The 26,871-nt window shown below is 42.0% G+C and overlaps 1 protein-coding gene across 1 annotated transcript in view; it reads left to right on the forward strand.

Moving 5' to 3' along the window:
• LOC134360282 (BAH and coiled-coil domain-containing protein 1-like) overlaps nucleotides 1–25,824 on the forward strand; it is a 451,521-nt gene extending 425,697 nt beyond the window's left edge. Inside the window, exon 30 of the transcript XR_010021300.1 lies at nucleotides 25,729–25,824. The gene's annotated coding sequence lies outside the window, so the exon portion shown is untranslated. The remainder of the gene's footprint in view (nucleotides 1–25,728) is intronic.
• The last annotated feature ends 1,047 nt before the right edge of the window (nucleotides 25,825–26,871 follow it).

Below are 26,871 nucleotides of genomic sequence, written 5' to 3' on the forward strand. Positions count from 1 at the left end.
TACATCAAAGTCTCTTTGGGCATTTTGCTATTACTTGCATGGTGGGGGGTGGTGGTTCTGCTGGTGCAACTGGGGGGGTGGGAAGGGAGGGGGGGAGTCGATGCTTTTACTGCTGCTTGTGAGTGGGAGTGGGAGGGGTGGCTTTGGGGTTCTGATGTTACTATCATTCATTCTTTGGGTTTTCTGGTTTCACGGATGTCTCTGTGAAGAGTAAGAGTTTCAGGTTGTATACTATATACGTTCTCTGATATTAAATGGAACCAGTTGAACCATTTGATATTTGCAAATAGTGCACAAGTTTCATATATATATTTTCGGGAAGTCATCATGTGGTATGAATGTGAGTGCGCCTTTAAGAATAGTGAACAACATGTGGTATGACCTTTGATGCATTGTTGTACCAGCAATTGCTGTCAGTTGAGTGTTGACTGCCTTCAATAAAAGATGTTTTATTAGCAGTTCTGTCCTTTTCACTTGCTTGAATCAACAATATCACAAAATGGTCCATAGATACTAAAATCTGAAGTAAATTTATAGACTGTCTAAATTGGAACAGTACTCTCATATGTTCAAATAAGTAATTTTGGGAAGATTGGATCAGCTTTTAAGAAAATGGAAATGGAATGCACAGTCTCAGCAAGTTTTTGCCTTGTGTATTCTACAGATGTGTAATGCTGTGTTGATGCATTCAAGTACCCTCAATTTATTGGCTTAGATTGGCTGCAGCCTAAAAGGAGTCACTGGCACAAAAATTATTCACGTGTGCTTTCCTGGGACGTGTCAGTTTTATTTCTTGTGGTGTCTTGTGTCTTTAAGTCTAAGGAACACCTGTTCTAAGTGCTTAATATATGACTGGTAATTTTCTTTCCTTTCCCCCACCTTCACATATTTGATTGGACAATTAGCTTCCATTGTGTCCTTTGTCTCGTTCGGACTGCAATGGACTTCTAACTGGACTGACAGTGCCATGGTTGTTCATGTACTTTGGATGTCATTTTGGGCCTGAGATAAGCTAATAATCCAAGCTCAGAAGCACAGTTTCTGTGGACTGATTTATGCATCTATTTCCCTGGTGGTCCGAAGGGAGCACTATCTATCCAAGGCATCTGTTTTCTCTTCGCCAAGAGGCGGATTCCCGACTAGTGCATTCATTTCTCGGGTTGTCTCAAGAGGCTTTCCCTGCCAAGCATCTTGTGCAATAAATTGTATCATTCTTTTTCAAGAATTTAGTCTTTTCATTTAAGGGGATGAGAAGTACAGAGAAAGATATTCTATTCAATTTCTGTTTCGGATCAGTTTAAACTGAAACTGAAGGAAGCTAAATCCAAATGGATATACTGTATATTGCATAAAAGGCTTGGGGCAGCACTTGGAGTTACTTTGAGTAGAAATGGAAGCGTGCGGATTTACAATACTGCCTGGTAGCTGGCCATTTCAAAATAATAATCTTTTTATGAGGATCAAAGGCTAATTGGCACTTATTTCTGCGAACAATTTATTGAAAATGTGTAGCAAACCTGACTGAGAAATCCGAAGTTCAAAGTTCAAAATAAATCTACTATCAAAATTTGTATATGTGACCATATACTACTATGAGATTCATTGTCTTGTGGGCATTCACAGTAGAACCAAGGAATATAAAAGAATCAATGAAAAACTACACAGAAAGACCGACAAGCAACCAATATACGAAGGTAGACAAACTGTGCAAATACAAAAAAGTAAGCAAATAAATAATATCGAGAACACCAGTTGAAAGTGAGTCGATAAGTTGTGGACTTATTTCAGTGTTGTGGTGAGTGAAGTTATCCTCGCCGGTTCATGAGACTGATGGATGAAGGGTAATAACTGTTCCTGAACCTGGTGGTGTGGGACCTAAGGCTCCTGTACCTCCCATCCAGATGGCAGCAGTGAGAAGAGACCATAAGACCATAAGATCATAAGATATAGGAGCAGAATTAGGTCATTTGGCCCATTGAGTCTGCTCCACCATTTTATCATGGCTGATCCAATTTTCCTCTCCGCCCTAATCTCCTGCCTTCTTCCCGTATCCTTCATAGTCATATCAATCAAGAACCTATCAACCTCTGCCTCAAACATACATAACGACTTGGCCTCCACAGCTGTCTATGGCAATGAATTCCACAGTTTTACCACACTCTAGCAAAAGAAATTCCTCCTCATCTCCATTTCAAAAGGACACCCCTCTGTTCTGAGGCTGTGTTCTCTGGCCTTAGACTCTCCCATCATAGGAAGCATTCTTTCCCCATCTACTCTATCAAGGCCTTTCACCATTAGATGGGTTTCAATGAGATCACCCCTTATTCTTCTGAATTCCAGCAAATACAGGCCCAGAGCTATCAAGCACGCTTCATATGACAAGCCATTCAATCCTGGAATCATTTTTGTGAAGCTTCTCTAAGCACTTGCCAGCTTCAGCACATCCTTTCTGAGAGGCCCAAAACTGCACACAATACTCCAAGTGAGGCCTCGCCAGTGCTTTATAAAGTCTCAACACTACATTCTTGCTTGTATATTCTAGTCCTCTTGAAATGAATGCTAACATCACATTTGCCTTCCTCACTACAGACTCCAACTGTAAATTAACCTTTAGGGAATCCTGCACAAGGTCTCCCTAGTCCCTTTGCACCTTAGTTATTTGTATTTTCTCTTCATTTAGAAAATAGTCAACCCTTTTATTTCTTCTACCAAAGTGCATGACCATACACTTCCTGACACTGCCTTCCATCTGCCATTTCTTTGCCCATTGTCTTAATGTGTCTAAGTTCTTCTGTAGCTTCTCTAATTCCTCAAAACTACCTGCCTCTCCACCTATATTCATATTGTCTGAAAACTTTGCAAGAAAGCCATCAATTCCATCATCCAAGTCACTGGCATATAAGGCAAAAAGAATCAATCCCACCACAGACCCCTATGAAATACCACTAGTCACAGGCAGCCAGCCAGAAAAAGCTCCCTTTATTCCCACTCTTTGCCTCCTACCAATCAGCCATTGCTTTATCCATGCTAGAATCTTTCCTGTAATACTATAAGGCTTCATAACAGCCTCATGTGTAGCACCTTGGCAACGACCTTCAGAAAATGCAAGTACACAATATCAACTGATTAGTACACAACATCAACCGATTGTTGATGAGACAGCAAGGCCTGGATGATATATTCAGAAGTCTTGGAGAGCGCTGCATTGTTGATGGTGCCATATTTTAGATGAGAAGTTATACTAAGGCTTTGTACAGGAAAGGGTATAACCAATGTAACAGCGAAGCAACTGCAGGATTGCCTCGAGTCAGTGGACTTGGCCATGTTCATCAGAGGATCTGAACAAATACACCTCACTTGTCATGGACTTCATAAAGACAGTTGTAGACAAGTCTGTCCCCACAAGATCATTCAGGGTCTTCCCTAATCAGAAGCCCTAGATGAACCATGAGATCCACAATCTGCTGAGGGCCAGATTAGTGGCATTCATGGCTAGTGACCAAGGAAACTGCAAGAGGTCTGGTTACGATTTTAATCCATAAAATGTATGGATTAGGATTAATAAACTGTGGGAATACTACAACTTTGGTGGCAGAAGCATGGCGACACTTGCAGGCTGCCCCCAGCACATCCTCGGACTCTGTTGGTCGTTGACGCAAACAACATATTCCACTGTGCGTTTTGGTATTTCAATGTACGTGTGACAAATAGGCATAATCTTTATAGAATGAAGGGTTTATTTTCAATTGTAACCATCACAGTTTGTTCCAAGTCGACAGTTGTTCAGAATGGCGAGTTAATGGAAGCCACCAATTTAAGAGGAGGTAACATGAATAAATCTGTTGAACAAAATGTTTGCAGCAACCTTGCCAGCAGAGTATTTGCTTGATAAAAAATGTTCCGTGTTGCCTTCTGGGAAATGCAACACACAAATCGCAGCTGACCTTTTACGCGATTTCTCCACTTCACTGTTTCTTCCAACCCACTCGCTCACCCACTCCTTGCCGCCTGCACCCCAAAGACTGTGCTCTTGGTTTTAGATGGCTTGAATTCATTGGAATTCTCAACCCATAACAACCTGCGGACTGAAGGCAGGGTCATAATGGCAGACACCAGCCATCTGGGGTCAACACAAGAGGCAAGTCAGGATTTAAAACAAAACATTAATTTACAGTGTTGGTCAGGGAACACACTGGACTCCAAAATCATGCCTGGAATTTTTTTTTTTGTTAATGAGGAGGTCGTTAAGAACCCACTGTCTGCATAATCAATCAGAAGAAAATATAGAGTCTGTCCTGTGTCCAGAGGTTCTGTTATAATGCCATTTCCTCTGTTTTAGTGCTCTAATTTATGGGTAAATAAATTAAAATCACATTGTAGGGTCCACATGTTTCGCTAGTTGATTGGTCTACTTTGCCCCCTGTGTCTGGGTTGGATTGCAGCTCAAGGTGGACTGGTACTGCAAAGTCACAGTTCTAATGTGTTTAAAATGTTGTTTCTGATCCAAAATGCAGCCTCCTTAACATTCATGATTTATGCACAGAGTTGGCGATGGTATAAACCACACCCACCATGGCTGCTGGCTCTCCTCCTCTGTCCATGCTATCTGCCATCTATATGATACACCACACTTCCCTATTCCGTCAGTCGCAGCTGTTGCCCATTTCCAAACGTAGAATTCATTTTATCCACAGGATTTGTGCAACGTGTCTGTATATGCCTGATTAGAACAAAAGGTTATAGTTGTGAAGCTCCTTCCTTTCCACCCACCTGCTCCAGCTCATTGTTTATTTTCCATTATTGATAGATTTATTTTACACTAGCACAACAATCAGTGTGATGACAAATGTGCAAATGACAATGGCATAATAATGGTAACTGTCCAACTTTACCTCCAAGGCCAAAAGCTAGTTACAGAGAGGTAAAACAAAAAATGTTCCCGTCTCCAGCAGAAACAGAGCTTGCTGCCTGAAATCCTCCTTCAGAGTTCCACGGTGATTATCTCCCAGCTTATTCACCAAGTCTGTGAGCAGGGAGTTTTCAGAAAGAGTTCTCACTGCAAGAGCTAGTATTAGTCAGAGTCCTTACCCATTCAGAGTACAACACCAAGCTGGAAAACAGACAGGAAATAAATGTCCCTGCTTTACCAGGCATCAGACTTAATATGTAATTCATCTCAGCTGAAAAATATAACACAAGATGTAAAACTAGTTTCATTTCGACAGTGATAAATAAGAAGGTGAGTGTCTCTGGTTTCTTCTCTCTATGTTTTGGCTTGAATCTGAAAGCCCTTGGGCTCATTGTTGTCAGTGGATTTTATGTTTTATGTCTTTGCAGGAAATTATGTAACTAAGGAGTGGCTGTATATAAAGCAGATAACCTTACCTCATCCCCACCTGCGTTACTGTTACTAGATGCAAAAAAAAAACACGTTCGTTGGCCATATCTTCTGCCAAACCATGTGTGGCAAGAGCAGGGCATGGCTCCCCCAATGGTCCGGAAAGTAAATGCAGCTCTGAGTAAAAATGTAATCAAATGTGAAAGTATCTGGAGTATTCAGCCTGAAACCAGCTTTTCAGAACAAAACTTCCATCCACCTTTGTTCAAACCAAGCCATTCAACATCGTCTTCAATGCATATCCTGGCAGTTTTATATCAGCCTCTGCAATAATTCAACTTTTGACTCCTTGCTGTCACCTACTTTAGTGGCAAGTGCTACATTTTAATCACTACCTAAGTTCTTATTCCTGAATTCCCTGATGGATATGTTGCTGATTCACCTATTGTATGACCTTTGGTCTGGTTTCAATGGCTTTCTACCCAAATAAACTATTTCATAATTTTATAAGACATTATTTCTATTTTGAAATGAACAACTATTTTGTTCTTTATAATTGTGTACTGGAAATGACATTAAACAATCTTGAAACTTGAATTCTGAATCAGGTCATCTCTCAAGTCTTTAGTAAAGAGCATGTGCCTGCCCGAATTTCCCTGATGAAATTAAGGCCTCAGCTCCAGCATCATTGGAGTAAGTTGATCTTGCACCTTTGTCAGTGCTTCTGATGTTTTGGAATAACAGATAGAATTCCTCACAGTTCTCAAATACCCAGTACAGATTTACTGTAACTTATCTCCTTTCCTATAATATATACACACACACACACACACACACACACACACACACACACACACACACACACACACATATATATATATATAGGAAAGGAGATAAGGAGATAAGGAGATATATATGTATAGGAAAAGAGATAATGGGGTTCATTTTTAAACATATATATATTTAGAAATGAACCCCATCAGTTTTTTGATTGTTACTTCAGGTTTTTGTTTTGAGTATCGCTCAGATTCACCCAGTTAGAATCTCTGGTGTTAAATATGATATTTCTAAAAGAACAAGACCTCTTGATCAAGAGGTGGTGCCTCAGGTGTGTGGAATCCATCACTAAAGACCCTCACCATCATGAAAATGCCCTCTTCTCCTTATGATCATCAGGAAGGAGGTGCAAGAGCCACAGCACCGATGCTCAAAGATTTAGGAATAGCTTCTTCCCCTCCGTCAACTGGTTTCAAAACTCATGATCACTAGCTAATTTTATACAGTTTATCTATTTTTGTAGTTTATTGTAGATTTATGCCTTTGCACTGCACTGCTGCAACAAAGCAACACATGTCATGTCATATATCAGTGTTGATAAATTTGGTTCTGATTCTGATACAAGGTGATTGACAGTCAGAAAGAGAACGTGGAAACTCCACACAGACAGCTCCTAATGTCAGGATTGAACCATGGGCTCCGCTTCTGAAACGTTATTATCTTGGGCCAGTGCTAAGTTCTCAGAATGGGAATGATTATGAAACTACTGAATATTTCTGACCCTGATCACTTTCCAGCAAACTTTGGAATAAACCTTTGTATGTGTCTGTCTCTGCGGGGAGATATCTGATCTAACTTATTTGTGAAAACTTTCTAGTTGAATAGCTTATTAATCAAACTTCAGACTCAGATTTAGGCAAGATGTAGGAGAACTACTCGAAATAAAATAGATGATGCACATCTTTCGAAGAGAGGGAATCAAAACTAGTGGGAGAAAAATGATTATTATAAAAATAATTTCATTCCCACTACTTTCTTCCTGGTACTCCTGGAATTACTCCCCTTTACCTCCATGAATTGCTATAGTCCAAGGACAAATGACAACTGACAATTTTTAAAGGCTTGAATCTGACAAATGAGCGTTAGGACCGGTTACTGCTGAGAGCAATGCCCTATGCATTTTTGGGCATCTACAGCACTGTGCAAAAGTCTTAGGCAAATATACAGTGCCTATAAAGAGTATTCACCTCCCCCTTGTAAGTTATCATATTTTATTGTTTTACAACATTGAATCACAGTGGATTTAATTTGGCTTTTTTGACATTGATCAACAGAAAAATACGCTTTCGTGTCAAGGAGAAAACTACAAAGAGATTTAAATTAATTACAAATAGAAAACACAAAATAATTGATTGTATAAGTATTCAGCCCCCCCCCCCTTTAATAGGACACACCAAATCATCACTGGTGCAGCAAATTGGTTTTAGAAGGCACATAATTAGTTAAATGGGGATCTGTTTTTGGAGATCTGTGTGCAGTCAAGGTATTTCAATTGACTGTGGTAAAAATACATCTGTATCTGGAAGGTCCAACTGCTTTTGAGTCAGTACCCTGTAAAAAAAACTACACCATGATGACAAAAGAATACTCCAAGCAACTCTGCAAAAAGGTTATTGAAAAGCACAAGCCAGAAGATGGATACAAGAAAATGTCCAAGTCACTGAATATCTTTTGGAATACAGTTAAGTCAATCATCAAGAAATGTAAAGAATATGATACCGCTGTAAATCTGCCTAGAGTAGGATGTCATCGAAAACTGAAATGATCGTGCAAGAAGGGGACTAGTGAGGGAGGCCACCAAAAGACCTATGACAACTCTGGAGAAGTTACAAGCTTCAGTGGCTGAGATGGGAGAGACTGCACATACAACATCTGTTACCCAGGTGCTTCACCAGTCACAGCTTTATGGGGGAATGGCAAAAAGAAAGCTACTGTTGAAAAAAACTCACATGAAATCTTGGCTAGAGTTTGCCAAAAGGCATGTGAGAAACTCTGAAGCCAGCTGGAAGAAGGTTCTGTGGTCTGATGAACCCAAAATTGAGCTTTTTGACCATCAGACTAAATGCTATGTTTGGCATAAGCCAAACTCTGCTCATCATGAAACACGTACCATCCCTACCGTGAAGCATGGTGGTGGCTGCATCATGCTGTGGGATGCTTCACTGTACCAGGCGCTGGAAGGCTCGTGAGGGGAGAGGGTAAAATGAATGCAGCAAAATACAGGGAAATCCTGGAGGAAAACCTGATGCAGTCTGCAAGAGAACTATGACTTGGGAGAAGATTTGTTTTTCAGCAAGACATTGACCTCAAGCATAAATCCAAAGCTATAAAGGAATGGCTTAAAAACAACAAGGTTAATGTCCTGGAGTGTCCAAGCCAGAGTCCAGACCTCAATCCAATTGAGAATTTGTGGCTGGACTTGAAAAAATCTGTTCACTCACAACCCCCATGCAATCTGTCAAAGCTTGAGCAGTTTTATAATGAAGAATGAGGAAAAATTGCAATGTCCAGATGTGCAAAGCTGATAGAGACCTATCCACACAGACTCAAGGCTGTAATTGCTGCCAAAGGTGCATCTACTTGAATGCTTTGAATAATTATACAATCAACTATTTTGTGTTTAATAACTGTAATACATTTAGACCAATTTGTAGAAATTTGTTTTCACTATGACATGAAAGAGTCTTTTCCGTTGATCAGTGTCAAAAATGCTGAATTAAATCCACTATGATTCAATGTTGTAAAGCAATAAAACATGAAAACTTCCAAGGGAGGTGAATACTTTTTATAGGCACTGAATAAAGCTAAGGTGCCTAAGACTTTTGCACAGTACAGTAGTGTTCCCTTGGACCACAGGATCCAAGGGAACATATTGCCAGGCCATAGGGATTTATCGACCCTAATTTGCCTCAAGACAGGAAACATCTCCTCTCTTGTAATCTGTATAGGGTCCACGACTTCACGGCTTCTTCACTTCATTTCTGTAGACTCTGTGTTCCTCTCTCGACAGATGCAAAAAATCATTTTAAGATCTCCCCCACCTCTTTTGACTCTAAGCATAGATCACCACTCTGATCTTCCAGAGGACTAATTTTGTCCATTGCTATCCTTTTGTTCTTACTGCAGTACTGTGCAAATGTATTAGGCACATATATTCAGTTAGGGTGCACAGTACTGTAGTAACTTTCGTAATGCTTGTACTGCTGCCACAAAAAAAATTCATGACATATGTGAGAGATGATAAACCTAATTCTGATATGGGTCTCTATGGTGGACTGAGAGTGGGAAAGGGACAGGGAGAGAGGTATCATGGTTGGGAAAAGGGGAAGGGAGAGGGGAGGGAGCAGGAAGCACCAGAGAGACACTCGGTAATGCTCAATAAAACAATTGTTTGGAATCAAATGGTCTTGCCTGGTGTTTCAGGGCTGGGTGTGTCTGCACTCATGCCAACCCCCACCCCTGGCACTCCTTCTCTGCCACCTGTCCCACACCCCTCCCAGGGTGCTCCTGCTAGATTTACAAGCTCACTCCACACTCCACGTTGACAAATTCAGTACTTTGCAAATGCCTTAGGCACCCTAGCTATTGTGCCTGGAATTACACAGTATTGAAGGCAACCTTCGCTGCTTTTTCCAAACTTCATTCCCTCACGGCCTTCCATCTGCTTGCTTGGTGTCATATCCCCTGCTCTGCTTGCTGACATTGCCCGCGGCAGCATCATTGGAGCTGGTATCTCACTGGCTTGCATGCTTGGTGCTGTGCGGCCAATCCACCAGGAAGGGCTAGTATAGCAGGATTGCCAAACACAGGACTACCCCTGAATTGATCCAGTCCAATGTGGAGTTATAACTAGCCATCTAAGCAATTTTGCAGGATACTTGAACCTTTTCCTAATGTGGGGTTGGAAAGTCGCTGTAAGCACTGGTTACTGAATTATTGTTGAAACTTCAAGATTGTGGTCTTGGACTACAATTCCTGGTACAATAACTTTTCAGTGCAGATATAGAACCACATCAAATAGGAACAGGAGGAGGTAATTCAGCCCCTTGAGCCTGTTGCAACAAATGGGATGATAATGGCCGATCCTTTATTTTAGTACAGTACCATCCACCTCTCTCCTCCCAACTCACCTGATCCATTTTGTACCCAGAAATGTATCTGTCTCCTACTTAGAAACATAGAAAACCTACAGCAAAATACAGGCCCTTCAGCCCACAAAGCTGTACCGAACATGTCCTTACCTTAGAAATTACCTAGGGTTACCCATAGCCCTCTATTTTTCTAAGCTCCATGTACCTATCCAGGAGTCTCTTAAAAGACCCTATCGTATCCACCTCCACCACCATCGCCAGCAGCCCATTCCATGCATTCACTACTCTCTGCATAAAGAAACTTACCCCTGACATCTCCTCTGTACCTACTTCCAAGCACCTTAAAACTGTGCCCTCTCATGCTAGCCATTTCAGCCCTGGGAAAAGGCCTCTGACTATCCACACAATCAATGCCTCTCATCACCTTATACACCTTTATCAGGTCACCTCTCATCCTCCGTTGTTCCAAGGAAAAAAGGCCAAGTTCACTCAATCTATTCTCATAAGGCATGCTCCCCAATCCAGGCAACATCCTTGTAAATCTCCTTTGCACCCTTTCTAAAATTTCCACATCCTTCTTGTAATGAGGTGACCAGAACTGATCACAGTACTCCAAGTGGGCTCTGACCAGGGTCCTATATAGCTGCAACATTACCTCTCAGCTCTTAAACTCAATCCCATGATTGATGAAAGCCAATGCACCGTATGCTTTCTTAACCACAGAGTCAACCTAGAAGGGAGGAGAAGATGGCAGCGCGATGCAGCGCGTGTGACCACTCCGAAATGATATCGGTATTTGTTAAGTAGGTACCGTGCACAATCCTGATTTGATGGAGACAGAAGTGAGAAGCATGGAGGAACATCTGGAGAAACTTCTGAAATGCCTGCTTTGCTGCTGCTGCTACTGTGCGATCGAGAATCTCTGGAGGGGAAGGCCCCAAATCCTCGGCTTTGCCTACTGCCTGTTGCCGGGGCCGGGGTCGAAGCGCTCGGCAGAGATGGTGCTCGGTTCTCAGTGTCGGAGGGCTGGTCGGAGGCTCGAAGTTTTCAGATGGACTCAAGAGTCGGCTGTGGTCGGGTGCTTCCAAGGTGCTGCATCGGCAAGTTTGCAGTGCTGGAGGTTCATGGCAGGGAGAGTTTCTCCCTTCTACCGTCTGCGTGAGATGATAGGACTTTCGAGAGACTTTGAGACTTCTTTTTTACCGTGCCCGTGGTCTGTTCTTTATCAAATTATGGTATTGCTTTGCACTGTTGTAACTATATGTTACAATTATGTGGTTTTTGTCAGTTCTTTTTTAGTCTTGGTTTGTCTTGTGTTTCTGTGATATCATACTAGAGAAACATTGTATCATTTCTTAATGCATGCATTACTAAATGACAATAAAAGAGGACTGCATGTCCTCATAATCTAATTTTAAAAAATCTGCGCAGCAGCTTTGAGTGTCCTATGGACTTGGACCCCAAGATCCCTCTGATCCTCCACACTGCCAAAAGTCTTACCATTAATACTATATTCTGTCATCATATTTGACCTACTAGTATATAATTGGATTATATACCAATGATAATATATTCATTCTGAATTTTGTACTTTGCACCACTGTGACACCCTTGGAGAAGAGGAAGACTGGAAAAACAGAAAAGTACGAAATGTTGCTGATGAAAATAATTTTAATTTTTCCATTATGGTCACTTTTAACTGATTATGCAAATAGCTGTCATTATATGTGAGACACAAGAGAATGCAGATGCTGGAATATGGGGCAACAAACCATCTGCAGTTTGAGCAGCATCTGTGGGAGGAACGGAATTGTTGACATTTCGGGCTGAAACCCTGTATCAGGATTATTGCATGTGAGTTTTGACAATGAGTCTTGATGCCTTAAGATGTAGACAATTTTATTCCTTGGAGTGTAGGAGCATGAGGTATTTTACCTTATGAAGGGTATAGATAGGATAAACGCAAGCAGGCTTTCTCCACTGAGGTTGGGTGAGACTAGAACTAGAGGTCATGATTAAGGGTGAAAGGTGAAATGTTTAAGGGGAACATGGGAGGGATCTTCTTCACTCAGAGCGTGGTGACAGTGTGGAACGAGCTGCCAGCGTAAGTGGTGAATGCGGGTTCAATTTCAACATTTCACTGTTAAGTACATGGATAGAAGTGGTATGGAGGGCAATGGTCCAAATGCAAGGCGATTGGACTAGGCAGAATAACAGTTTGGCAAGGACTAGATGGGCCGAAGGACCTGTTTCTCTGCTGTAGTGTTATATGACTTTATGACTCTATATTACTGAAGCAGATTTTGTCCTTGCCTAACAACCCCACATACACCTGTGTCTCATTCAAGGAGAACTGACAGCTATCTGGAAAAGTGGCTCAGTGCACTATTCCTCTCTCTACTCCAGGGAGGAGACCGACATAAAAAAAAATGCCAAGGTCAGAAAGACAAATTGTTTTGAAAAGGATTCACAGAGCAGGAAGGCTTTGCACCAGGACATTTCACTTCCTGTTAGGAGAAGTAAGTCCTTAATGTGACCATGCATCAATCAGATCAACAGGACTTCCGTTTCTTCTTAAATATTGTGCATGTATGTGTGTGTGTGTGTGTGTGCGCGCACAAGCACGCGCGTGTATGTGTGTTTCTCTGAATTTCAAGATAGTAGCTTCCTTTTCATACTGATTGCCATAAACTCTACTCTCAGCAAAGATCATATGCCACACAGAAATAGAATAGCTTCATAAGACCTGTATGCAAACCTAGCTGAAGCTAAGCTTTGCATTAATTTAGTGCTCTATAAGTTGGAATGAGAATCTCAGTCACATACATATTCACCCAGGCCTTGTACCATTTTGCAAGTCGCCGATAAACTGCTGTAATTTTTGAAGCTGTATTCACTTTTGTTATGATATCTTTTGTAATACCGGTGAATTGAATCCTGTAAGCACTCACGAGGTTAGATCTTTAATATCAAATCTTCTTTTACCAAGATCGAAGGAGACCTAACAATATTGTTTTTTTAATGGGGGTCTGGCTACTTGTTGGACCCCTGAGGTCAGTTTATCAACAGGATTTCAATCAGTGAAGCAAATATCCAGCATGCTTCTACCTATCTGTAACTTCTCATTCACCTCCCAGAAATGCTGATGTGAAGATCTCTAATGGTATGTATCCCATTCATCCACCTTTGCAATGCCAATATATTGAATCTTAACAAGTATTAATCCATTAATATACCTTTTGGATTTAATTGCCAGAACACTTGACCACAATAGATACCATTCACTCCCCTTTGAGATGGTGGTGGGCGGTCCTGTGACTCACGGGGTGAAAGGTTACAGCCATTATAAATCTCCATGTCTACTGGCTGAGGAAACAATCAGACAAAAATGTTTAGTTAAACCATACAAGTCTTTGATTGATCCGAACACTGCCCAGATTCTCTGCGGTGTAAAAAATAAATCAAAGTCCACAAGAAAGAAAGGTTTGTAGAGTCCTTCTTTGTCTTCCCAGATCGTCTCTTGAAAAAGAGGAGGCTTGCTCCTGCACGAGTGCACAGGTTCTGAGGTGACTGATGAGTGTTATGTGGAATTCAAAGCCTAAATGGAGCTTGATGAGAGAAGTCACTGGGCTTATTCCACTCTTTACCCCGGCCTTCCACATGATCTCATCTGAGAGGCTGAAAAAGGACAAAGTGATTTCCGAGATGTTTCTTTACTTCAGCATGTTACACACTCTTGAGCCAGAGGTTCCAGTGAGCCAGTGATGATTCTATATTTTCCAGGGAGGATTTGCAAGTGCTTTTCTCTTGAAAAGCATTTTCTCTGACAATAGATTATCCATCTAAGTGCCCTCAGTTCTGATCAGTTATACTTCCTGGAAGTTGTTTGCCACCTCACCTACTCGATTTGTCGCCATTTATGCCCCCCATGCCTATGTCAGGCCCCATATGTGGGACCAATCCCATGACTATTGCATAGGCTAATCCTGAGCATCTGTACTTTCAAATACCAGCTTCCAATCGTAGACTGATACAGCACTAGATGTCCATCAACTCCATTTCCGTTATGTTTTGTAACTCCTAAACATAGAATTAATTGAAAGAAAAACACGGAGCCGGGAATAAATTTGTGTACTTTGTTTTTGCTTTAGTGAAGTGTGCAATTATGACGTAGTGGTGTAATGATGTATGTCATTCACGTACTTTTACACAGCATAATAAATTTTAATTTGTCCTATTCAGGCTTAAAGATTTAATCACTGTGGAGGATTTCTTACTCTTGTGGGACAACATCTTTCCTGACAAGGGTGGAGTCACTCTGCTTGGCAGGTGAGACTTGTGCTGTGAAACAATCTCAGATATTGGGGCCTCCTCTGCAGTGGTTGTAGGAACTGACTGGGACTGCAGGAATTGGTTCTGACAGCCCTGGACACCGTTCTTCTCCAACAATTTATTCTGCTCTCCTCAATTGATCGGTGTGTCATCTCCAGATGACATCAGACACAATCTTCACTGCATAGGAGAGTGGTCCAGTTCTATACCTCAATCTTTCCTGGTACCCACTTTTGATCACCACTATAGTCCCATGTTAGGCCTGCTTGTTCAGGAGTGAAATATAGAACATGCTTGTATGAGGAGCACTCATTTTGTCTCAGCTATTTGTCCTGCATACTCCTTCTGAGATTGGGTTTGAGGAGGTCCGAGCACGAATGCCATGGACGACCCAGGAGCAACATAGTGGGTGAGTTGTTAGTTGTGGAGTGTGCTGCCTTGGTTTATGCAAGGTGGAAAATGGCGATCTTCTAGTCAAGTGTTGGAGTAGTGTGTTCTGCTGACATTGCTTGCAGTGCATTTTTAGACTCCGGACAAACCTGTCCACCAAGCCATTTGTAGCTGGATGGTACAGTGCAGATGTAATATGAGGTACTCCATTCAACTTCAGGAATGACTGAAGCTGTTTCACAACAAACTGTGGTCCATTGTCACTGACTAAGTGTTCTGGAATGTCAGGTCTTGAGAAGAGGCTTCTCAACACATCAGTCGTGTGCAAGGCTGTAATGAAGGCTATTGGGAACACTCCTGGCCACTTTGTAGCCACTAATGCCAAGAAATTTGTGCCCACGAATGGTCCAGCAAAATCCACATGAAACTTCTGCCAGAACAATGAATTGAATTGACTTTATTTCTTACATCCTTCACATACACGAGGAATAAAAATTTTTATGTTACGTCTCCGTCTAAATGTGCATTGTGCAATTATAGTAATTTATAATAATTTATAACAAATAGAACGGTCAATGTAGCATAGAAATACACTCAGAGCAGTGTAAGTTAATCAGTCCGATGGCCTGGTGGAAGAAGCTGTTCCGGAACCTGTTGGTCCTGGCTTTTATGCTGTGGTACCATTTTCCAGATGGTAGCAGCTGGAATAGATTATGGTTGGGGTGACTTGGGTCCCCAATGATCCTTCGGGCCCTTTTCTTATACCAGTCTTTATAAATGTCCTGAATCATGGGAAGTTCACAACTACAGATGCGCTGGGCTGTCCGCACCACTCTCTGCAGAGTCCTGCGATTGAGGGAAGTACAGTTCCCATACCCGGCAGTGATGCAGCCAGTCAGGATGCTCTCAGTTGTGCCCCTGTAGAAAGAGTGTTCCCAATGCAGGCCATTCCAAGGGATGGAGAGGTGCTGCTCTTGGCATCTTCTGGATGTGTTGGCTCCTGAACAATGTATGGCAAGCTGCTCAATCTCCTGATCTATCCCAACCACCAAGCCAATTCTTTCATCTTGATCATGCCTAGATGTCCAACATGTAGCTCCTCCAATACTTCAGCTGTCAGCTTGAATGGTACAACAGTTCTTAATTTCCACATAAGGCAACCCCTATCAAGCTGGTGTTGATAAAAATGGGAGAAATGGACTTTCTGCAGCACATTCCAGCCATTTTGACTTGCCATGTAGACTTGAGACAATGTGGGGTCTTTTCTAGTTTCCTTTTTGATCATTTCTGCTGTAATAGGGAGAATATGTCAAGAGGACATATTCTCTTTTGCAAACTTTTTCAGGTACTTTCTTTTCCAACAATAAATGAGACAATCCTTCAGCATTTCCATGATTAATTGTCCTCTTGAATTTGATCTTATAATTGTGCCATCCAAGAAACAGAGCCCATCTCTGCGTTCGAGCTGCTGCTCTTAGTGGAACACCCTTCTGTTGGATTGAAAATGGATACTAGTGGTTGATGATCAGTAATGAGGGTTCTATCTCCCCTACAAGAACTGGTTGAAAGGCTTAACCCCCCAAATCAAACTCAAGGCCACCCTGTCTATCTGTGCGTAATTTTCCTTTGCAGTGGTAAGGCAATGGGGTGTTCACTTCCATCACTCATAACACGTGACAAGTCTGTACCTATAATCATAGGTGTAGTGTCACAGGCAACCTCAGTGGACGATGTGGATCATAATGTGTGAGTACAATGTCTGACGTCACCACTTCCCATATCAGTTTGAAAGCCATGTCACACTGCTTTGTGCATTGCCATTTCTTCCCGATCTGTACTAATGAGTTCAAGGGGTGTAGCCAAGTAGCCAAGTTTGACAGGAACCTATTAAAGTAATTGACAAATCCTAAAAGGGACCACAATTAGGACCTGTCCTTTGACCCTTGTGGCATCCACCACTGCATGAATTTTCTCAGCATACTTGTGAAATTCTTGGGTGTCAATGGTGTGACCGCAGTAAGTGATGCTTGGTTGAAAGAATTCCCATTTGTTGTGTCATGCTCTGAGTCCATAACCTTATAATCCTTTTAACACCATCTTATGATTTTTGAGGTGTTCCTTGTCAGCCTTAGCCATAAAATAATGTCATCCAGGTAACACTAAGTACCTGGGCAGCCTTGCAGTATCTGATCCATAGCTTTCTGCCAGAATGCAGATGCAGATACAACTCCAAAATTAAGCCTATAATAGTGATAAATCCCTTTGTGAGTGTTGATGGTAAGAAATACCTAGGACTTTTCTTCTATCTCCATTTGCAGCTAGGCCTCAGCTAAGTCCAATTTGGGTGAAGCGTTTCTTTCAAGAAAAGTTTGTAAAGATATCCTCCATCCTGGGCAGACAGTATTGATCTACTTTCAGTACTGGGTTGATGGTGACCTTAAAATAACCACAGATCCTGAGAGACCCGTCCTTCATTGGAACACTGGTGTTGCCTATGGGCTCCACTCCATCTTTGAAAGAACTCCTTCAGCCCCCATGAAATCTAGCTCACTGGCTACTTTATCATGGATGGTATAAGGGATGGGTGGGCTTCATAAAACCTGGATGTGGCATTTTCATTTAACATTATTATACCCTTGATATATTTGACTACTCCAATGCTGTCCTTGAACACCTCTGTGAAATCACCTAGAACTTTTCTTAATTTGCTGTCAGCTGACTCTATTGCAGGGAATGTGGCATGCAAATTCTGATGGACTTCCAATCAAATTGCAGTTGTCTCAGCCAATCATGAGCCCACAATGCTGGCCCTCCTGTTTTTCCACATACAAGCCCAATGTGGCTTGTTGGTTGTTGTATTTCCTACAGGAATATACTGACATTTCTTCAGTATAAATTCTTAGTTGGATATTTGTAGGCTTCAGTATCTTTGAAATGCTGATCAGACTCATGTGGTGAAATGACTGAACCAGCCGAGCCAGTGTCTCAATTCTTTTTTAACTTATTTGCCATTCACTTCTTGTGTAAGCCATACAGGGATCGCTCCCTATGCGACTTCCTTCTCCATTCGTCCCCCCATCCCTCCCCACTGATCTCCCTCCTGGCACTTATCCTTGTAAGCGGAACAAGTGCTACATGTGCCCTTACACTTCCTCCCTTACCACCATTCAGGGCCCCAGACAGTCCTTCCAGGTGAGGCAACACTTCACCTGTGAGTAGGCTGGGGTGATATACTGTGTCCGGTGCTCCCGATGTGGCCTTCTATATATTGGCGGGACCCGACGCAGACTGGGAGATCGCTTTGCCGAATACCTACGCTCTGTCCGCCTGAGAAAGCAGGATCTCCCAGTGGCCACACATTTTAATTCCACATCCCATTCCCATTCTGATATGTCTATCCACGGCCTCCTCTACTGTAAAGATGAAGCCACACTCAGGTTGGAGGAACAACACCTTATATTCCATCTGGGTAGCCTCCAACCTGATGGCATGAACATTGATTTCTCTAACTTCCGCTAGTGCCCCACCTTCCCCTCGTACCCCATCCATTATTTATTTATATACACACATTCTTTCTCTCTCTCTCTCTCCTTTTTCTCCCTCTGTCCCTCTCACTACACCCTTTGCCCATCCTCTGGGTTTTTCCACCCTCCTCCTTTTCTTTCTCCCTAGGCCTCCTGTCCCATGATCCCCTCATATCCCTTTTGCCAATCAACTGTCCAGCTCTTGGCTGCATCCCACCGCCTCCTGTCTTCTCCTATCATTTCGGATCTCTCCCTCCCCCTCCTACTTTCAAATCTCTTACTAGCTCTTCCTCCAGTTAGTCCTGACGAACATTGACTGTACCTCTTCCTAGAGATGCTGCCTGGCCTGCTGTGTTCACCAGCATTTTGTGTGTGTTGCTTGAATTTCCAGCATCTGCAGATTTCCTCGTGTTTACTTATCTCTTGTTAGTTTTCACATTGTAAATGTCAAGGCTATCTAATCTGCTGTCACTCTCATCATTATCATATTTTTCATCAACAGCATGCTCTAATTGAAACTTCAACTTGACTTTTTATTTTTTTCTCTTCCTATACCGTCTTTTTATTTTTGTCTGCCTGACGTGCTCTTTGTCTGTGTCCTACTTTGTTGCATTTTCTGCAAGTTTCGCCATGAAACTCACATTGGTCTGGTGAATGTAAGCCCCTGCCACAACAGTAACACAATTTGTTTGGCCAGGCAGCTTTCTGTTTAGACGTTGCAATTTGGTTCATGTTCGCTTTCATTCCTGTCTGCAACTCAGTCGCGGTTCTGGCTGCTACTTCCATTGGTGTAGTGATTTCAACTGCTCATTTAAATGTGAAGTGCTTCTTGAGAAGACGGTGATGAGCTGCCTTCTTGAACCGCTGCAGTCCTTGAGGTGTAGGTACACCCACAGTGCCGTTAGGGAGGGAATTCCATGAATTTGACCCAGCACTAATGAAGGACCAGTGATATGTTTCCAAGTCAGGATGGTAATTGACTTGGAGGGGGTATTTCCAAGTGGTGGTGTTCCCAGGTATCTGCTGTTCTCATCCTTTGAGATGATAGTGGTCCTGGATCTGGAAGGTGCTGCCTTAGGAACTTTGGTGTGTTGTTGCAGTGCATTTTGTAGATAGTACACACTGCTGCAACTGTTCGTCAATGGTGGAGGGATTGGATGCTTGTGGAAGGGGTACCAATCAAGTGGGCTGCCTTGTTCTGGATGGTGTCCAGCTTCTTGGGTGTTGATGGAGCTGCACTCATTCAGATGAGTGGTGAGTATTCCATTACACTCCTGACCTGAGCCTTGTAGGTGGACAGGCTTTGAGGAGTCAGGAAGTGAGTTACACGCTGCAGGATTCCTAGCCTTTGACCTGCTCTGGTAGCCACAGTGTTTATATGGCTAGACCAGTTCAGTTTCCTGTCAATGGTAACCCCCAGGATGTTGATAGTAGGGGATTCAGTGATGGTGATGCCACTGAATGTCAAGGGGCAATGGTTAGAGCCTCTCTTATTGGAGATGGTCGTTGCCTGGCACTTGTGTAGCTCGAATGTTACCTGCCACTCGTCAGCCCAAGCCCAGACATTGTCCAGGTCCTGCTACATTTGGGTATGAAGTGCTTCACTATCTGAGGAGTCATGAATGGTGCAGAATATTGTGCAGTCATCTCAGTTCATTTACATCTTTCTGTTCTGAGGTTCTGCCCTCTGGTCCTAGATGTAAATGAATGCTCAGTGCATCATTAAGCCAATCACTGAACTGAAAATGCTTAGAGAATTTCTTCAATACAACCTTGTAAACTGAAATTAACTTCCCTTCCTTTTGATTCCACTTATGAAACCTAAAGCATTTTGCAATCAACAAGATTTTTGGGTTCTAGATGTTCCTGCATTACTTTCATGATACGAGCAAAGCTCATTTCAGCTGGTATGATTGGAGCAGTCAGACTCTAAGCAAACTGTATACTCTTCCACCAATTAGACTCAACAAAACAGGCACTCATTTCTCATTGCCTACTTCATTTACTTCAAAATGCTTTTCAATTCATTCAGTAAACAACAGCCAGTTAGCTTTAGTGCAAATAAACATGTTTATATTTCTGATGTAGCCCGCCTTTTCTGTTTTTAAAAAATTTATTATTAGTATCAATCTGTACACAATAATTATGAATCCATAAATTTCATCTATTTTCTTCCTTTATTTTAACTTGATTGTCTTGCTGCACTTCTGAACAACAAAAATGTGCCGAACTTCTTTTTAACTTGAACGTCTCTTACTCTCCCCTTTGTGTAGAAAGAACACTTTGCACTTCAAGGGTACATTAATACTTATCTTGGGTTCATTTTAAAATGTTCTTGTTTCCACTGTCAAATTTTTTTTAACACCAAAACATAAAACTAGTTGAAAGAAAAACATGGAGCCAAGGATAAACGTGTGCTTTAGTCAGGCCTGCACTTATGATGTGGTGGTGTAAAATCATCTGCCATTCATGTACTTTTACATATAACTCATAATGAATTATTTAAGCAAGCAACAATTGTTTAATCAAACAATATATTTACAATATTATTCAACTATTACTAAATATTAAATACATCACAATATCAAATACGAATTCATGCCTTTCTTAATCCTATTTAGCAGCAGATAGGGGATATCATATGTATGTGACATTTGTTGACATACCACTTATGACATTGTGGAAATATATTTAAAACTTTGAGATTTTTAAAATTTACTATGTCTTGTAATGTAACAAAATGGAACCTGTAGAATCCCACAGTGTTTTGCTATAAGCTAAGTGTACGTGCCAGGAGGCATGTAATGTCCTGGTCATTGTTCATTTTGTATCTAAGGGGAGGTTGATATACTTGTGGCCTTGAATACTTTGGCTGCTAAGTGGAGGAGCTGACTCTCAGAACAGATATCAGCCAAAGAATAGCCTGAAAACTTGTATAAAAATTGAACGTTGTAAGCTGTAAATCAGGAGCCTCCTGCCATCCATAAGGAGTGGACGGGGCCTTCTTCTTGCAAGAAATAAACATGCTTATGAACAAAACCACTCTTTTTTTTGTGGTTCTTTGTTATAAGGCCTAACAAAAGGAAAACAACAACATCCTCACCCATCATCCTCATACAGCTTTTGACTACCAGTACCGCTATGCACTCCTTTCAACTGCAGAGCAATCTTTCCAGTTCCTTGAGAGTCTTGGTGGGCCATTCTGTGCAGGTGCACAATTCAAACACTTCACCTGGATGAAGACAGCCAGCAAAAGGAAACCATTTGCTTCCATCTGGAAGAATTCATGGTGCACCTGTTGGGAAGTATAAACATTTACATCAGAGGTGTGGCCTGCAACACACCAAGCAGGACAACATCAGATCCACAATGTACTGATCATTCACCACCATACCTGCAACTCCTGTGTGCTACCCTCGTTACCCTTCAATATGTGTGCTTCCAATATTCTCCGAACCTCTAGATCATGGCTCCACTTCAGGCAGTGTTGGCTCACCATCTGCTTTCCCTCCTTCTCCAGCAGGGCCTGATCTCGTCATCCACTCCACCTCAAGATGGTATGCGCATGCACGAATGGGACATCTCTGACAATCTCGTCAACTGTAGCTAGAAAGTCATCTCCAATAACTTGCAATTAGAATCTTTCCCTATTCCCATACAACTATTGCCTATTAGAAGGCAGCTAGAGTGTGTCCACAGTGACATTCTGCTTTGATGTGCAGTATCCAATAGACTAATCCAGATACAGCAAGAAAGTAGCACAGCATTATAATTATACCGTGTTAGAGTTGCGGTGGACATCCTCAAGAAAGAGTGAAGTTTCTGAGATACACAAACCACCCCTTCTGGCACCAACAATCATTCCATGGTCAAAGTCACTTAGATCAGATTTCTTCCCCATTCTGATGTTTGGTCTGAGCAACAACTGAACCTTCTGACCATGTCTGCATGTTTTTATGCATTGAGTTGCTGCCATATGATTGGCTGATTAGACATTTGCATTAATGAGCAGGTGTTCAGGTGTACCTAATAAAGTGGCCACTGAGTGTATAATCATAATCAGTTTTATTATCGTTGACAAATGTCATGAAATCTGTTGTTTTGCAGTGGCGATACAGTACAAGATGTAAGAATAGTGATAATTTATAACAGATTGATAGATAAAAGAGGAATAGTAAGATTATGAACTTGAGATGCTGAAAATCCAAAACAAAACACACAAAATGCTGGAGGAGCTCAGCAGCATCTATAGAAGTAAATAAACAAAGTTTATTCAAGATCAACATTTCAGTCCAAGACCCTTTGTCAGGATGGAAAAGGATAGGAGAAGACGCCAGAATAAAAAGGTGGCAAACTTGTGCTCATGGACTGTTTGATAAATCTGATGGCGGAGAGGAAGAAGCTGTTCCTAAGCTGTTGAGTCTAAGTCTTCAGGCTCCAGTACTCCTCCCTAATGGTAGTAACGAGAAAAGGGCCTGACTCAGATGATAAGGATCTTTAATGATGGATGCTGCCTTCTTGATGCACTGCCTTTTGAAGAAATCCTCGATAATGGGGAGGGTTATGCTTGTGATGGAGCTGGCTAGCCTACGAGCCTCTGCAGTCTCTCCTGATCCTGCACATTGGAGCCCTCAGACTGAGCCATGATGCAACCAGTCCGAACACTCTCCACTGCAACAGCTTTTGGTGGCATACCAAATCTCCCAAGAACTCCTAATGGAGCTGGCGAGCTGTCTTTGTGCTTGCATTAATGTGTTGGGCCCAGGATAGATCCTCTGAGATGCTCATGCCCAGGAACTTGAAGTGGCACCAGTCGTCCTCAGTAAGGACTGGTGTATGTTCTACTGAAGCCCAGTAACGTTGCAATGAGCCATTTAGAACTGATTCTATCCGTCTCTCATTTCAAGGAACACATTCTGCTTTCTAATTGAGGTACTAGTATAATCACGCAAGTAACAAGGAAAGAACTGCAATTTTATTAAACATTTTGTTGGAGCTCTCAGTTCACGTCAGTGGCTAATTCAAAAATGATTTAAGTTCAGGTTTATTGTCATGGGCATACGCTACAAACCCAGTGCCATGAAAAATTAGCTGTAGGTAGCACAATACATTATAAACAAGACAAATTATATAAACTTAAATTAACACAAACTATACATAACTTACATGACAAATTATCCATAACTTATTTTTTTATAGGCATCCGTTAGTCTCATGAGACCATGGATTTGCACCTTGGAAGGTTTCCAGGGCGCAGGCCTGGGCAAGGTTGTATGGAAGACCGGCAGTTGCCCATGCTGCAAGCCTCCCCTCTTCATGCCGCTGATGTTGTCCAAGGGAAGGGCATTAGGACCCATACAGCTTGGCACCAGTGTCATCGCAGAGCAATGTGTGGTTAAGTGCCTTGCTCAAGGACACAACATGCCGCCTCGGCCAAGGCTCGAACTAGCGACCTTCAGATTACCAGATGAATGCCTTAACCACTTGGCCATGCGCCAACTTATTAACAAAAGTAAAAATACATGTAACGATTGAAGTCACATCACAGCTCTTAAAGTGTGCACCTGTATACACTTAAACATGGAATTGATGAGCAAGTAAGCAGGGGACAGACTATCAAAGGAATTGCCTTCTCAAGGGAAGATGGCGGGTTGGAATGAACACTAGCCTTGTCAGTGATGGCGCATCCTAATAAATGAATGTAACCAACTGTGAGACAGTGCGAGTACCCTGGGACAAAAGAGGGTGACTTGTGGATATTGTGCCTGTGCAGAGAATGCCACTAATGATGTTTTTTGCCCCATCCATTCAGGCAGTCTCCGGGAAGTGATGGTATAGCTGGTGCCAGCATGTGAAGATGGTAGAATTGCAATCATCAGTGTAGGTCAGCACTGAGTCACTTCAGTCGGTCATTTGGGGTTAATTAACCCAGATCCCAGGATTACAGGTAGATCAAGAGAGTAACTTCTTTCCCCAAAACTTCGGCATGAATTGGCATGGAGGTGCGTCTTCATACATCTGCATCAATACATTACTGATGGCACTAAGCTATACCTAACAATGTGGACTTATGAACTTTTGGTGTAGAGATACATCCCAAGGCACTTTTCAGGGCAGTTACAAAATAAAATCTGACACCAAGCCACGAGGAAATTCTAGCCAATTGCGCAAAAAACTTGTTCATAATGAAAGGGTTTCAAACAGTTTCTTAAAAGATCAAGAGGCTGAGAGGTATAATGTAGGAATTCCAGAGATCAGGCTCTTGACTGCTGAAGGCCTGACTGCCAAAGGCTGAGAGAGTAGGATTAGAATGGTGCTAAGGTCAGGATCTGCTGCAAAATCACTGCATTGTTTGCTCTGATTTGATTGCCGTGTTACTGCTTGCAAATGCACTCGATCGTTCAATCCTGGCACCTGACTTCCTTCTGTATTTATCCATCTTTGTGTCACTCCCCTTCACGTTCTTCCCTCCCCCACCCCGCTCCAGCCGCCTCCTCCCCGAATCCCTCCCGCCACGAGATTCCCACCGGCGCAGCTGACGAAGTGGGCAAGAAAACTGCTCCCAGACCTCTGCCAATCCTGTTCTGCCATTAGTCACTTGTGCTGAAACAGATCTTCCCTCTGGTTTCGCCTGCCAGCTCTGCGAGGATGATTCTCATCTCCATTCATCATGCATCAAACACCCAGAAAGAAACCAGGGAAGAGAGGGCCTGCAGCCACGAGCCACCAGCCCTGCCCCTCCCCCCCACATGCACACACATCTCAGTCTCCTGATGTTGGAGCAACTTGCAAACTAAAGCTTTCGCTCCGAACGCTCTGGTGACAATTTGGTTAAAATTCCATGAGCAAGTTGCAAAAGAATGTAGGCCAACTTTCAAGAAAAGTTTATGACTTTGATTTAGTAAAGCAGGCCATTGTGGGACGAGTCCTTGGTGGTGTACAGATAATTTAACAATGGTCCCGGCACAATAAAACACTGCTACAAAGGGTGTGTCAAAAATAGAAAATCTAAGGCTAGGTTATGTTTTCAGCACCTGCCAGAGGGCATAGAGAGATATTAATTCAATTATATTGTTCTAGTTTGTCCCTACCTATGCTTCTTTGCTGTACTACTCTTGGTCAAACTATTAAATGTTAAATTATATTTTTCAGCTGCTTTGCATGATTGCATTTGGCTTTGTGAATTGAAATTTAAAGTTATTTTTGTCCCTCTTAGCACACTGATAAAACACAACTATGGGGAAGTGGAGGAATGGAGAAGGAATCCAGGTATTTCTGAAAACGTCAAGAAAACACAGCATGGAAACAGCCCAGTCCATCACAGGCAAAGCCCTCCCCACATCTACAAGGAGCGCTGACACAAGAAAGCAACATCCATCAAGGACAACACACCATCCAGGCCATGTTCTCTTTTTGCTACTGCCATCTGGAAGGAGGAAACAGAGCCTTACGTCCCACTCCAGCAGGTTCAGAAACAGTTATTACCCTTCAAACATCAAGCTCCCGAACCAGCGCGAATAACTTTACTCAACACAACAATGAATAGATTCCATAGCTTATGGAATCACTTTCAAGGACTCTCCAACCCATGTTCTCAGTATTATTGATTTGTTATTATTATGATTATGATTGTGGTTAATTGGGCCACTAGCTAATCGGTGCACCTTCTTACTTGGGACAATTCTTAAAGAACAAAAGCTAATTGAGAAAGCCGGGATTCCCTTTTGTTTATTTGGGACACTTGGCCACTTAATTGGGACAGAAGACTTGCTGAACTGTTTCTAATTAGTGTCAGTGGCATGAATTTGTGTGGCCGTTGGGCACTATGTCATGCTTAGAACGAATAGTTTTTAAATAGTGTCAGCTGCATGTGTTTGTGTTTAAAAAGCAATGTTTTTTGTCACTGATAGTTGCCGAGCAATAAACAGTAAGATAATTCAGAACTGTATTGCTTACTACGGTTTCAAGTATTCAGGCTTGGAGATGCAAGAAATGGCTGGGAGTGAAAATGAAATGATTTAGGCACTACGAAAAATTTGAAGGTAACAACAATTATCCTGAAGGTTGCAATGAAAATAATGATTTGGAGGATGCAATTATCAGAAAAGTTGCATGAAAGCAGTCCATTATTTGCACTAGGTGTTACTAGATTTTGTATATTTATAGTCACAAGTACACTGCAGCATACACTGGATAAATTCCTCCATCGATAACTGTTAGCAATTAACACAGTTTTATAGTACTGTAGTAGTATTGGTAATGTTCTAATTTGAAATTATTTCATTTAAATTCATAATTTGATACTCAGTTAAAGGGTAGTTTGTCTATTTTATACCTTTTTAAATATTTTCATGAAACT

This window comes from Mobula hypostoma, chromosome 22 (genome assembly GCF_963921235.1).
Source record: "Mobula hypostoma chromosome 22, sMobHyp1.1, whole genome shotgun sequence".
Lineage (NCBI taxonomy): Eukaryota > Metazoa > Chordata > Chondrichthyes > Myliobatiformes > Myliobatidae > Mobula > Mobula hypostoma.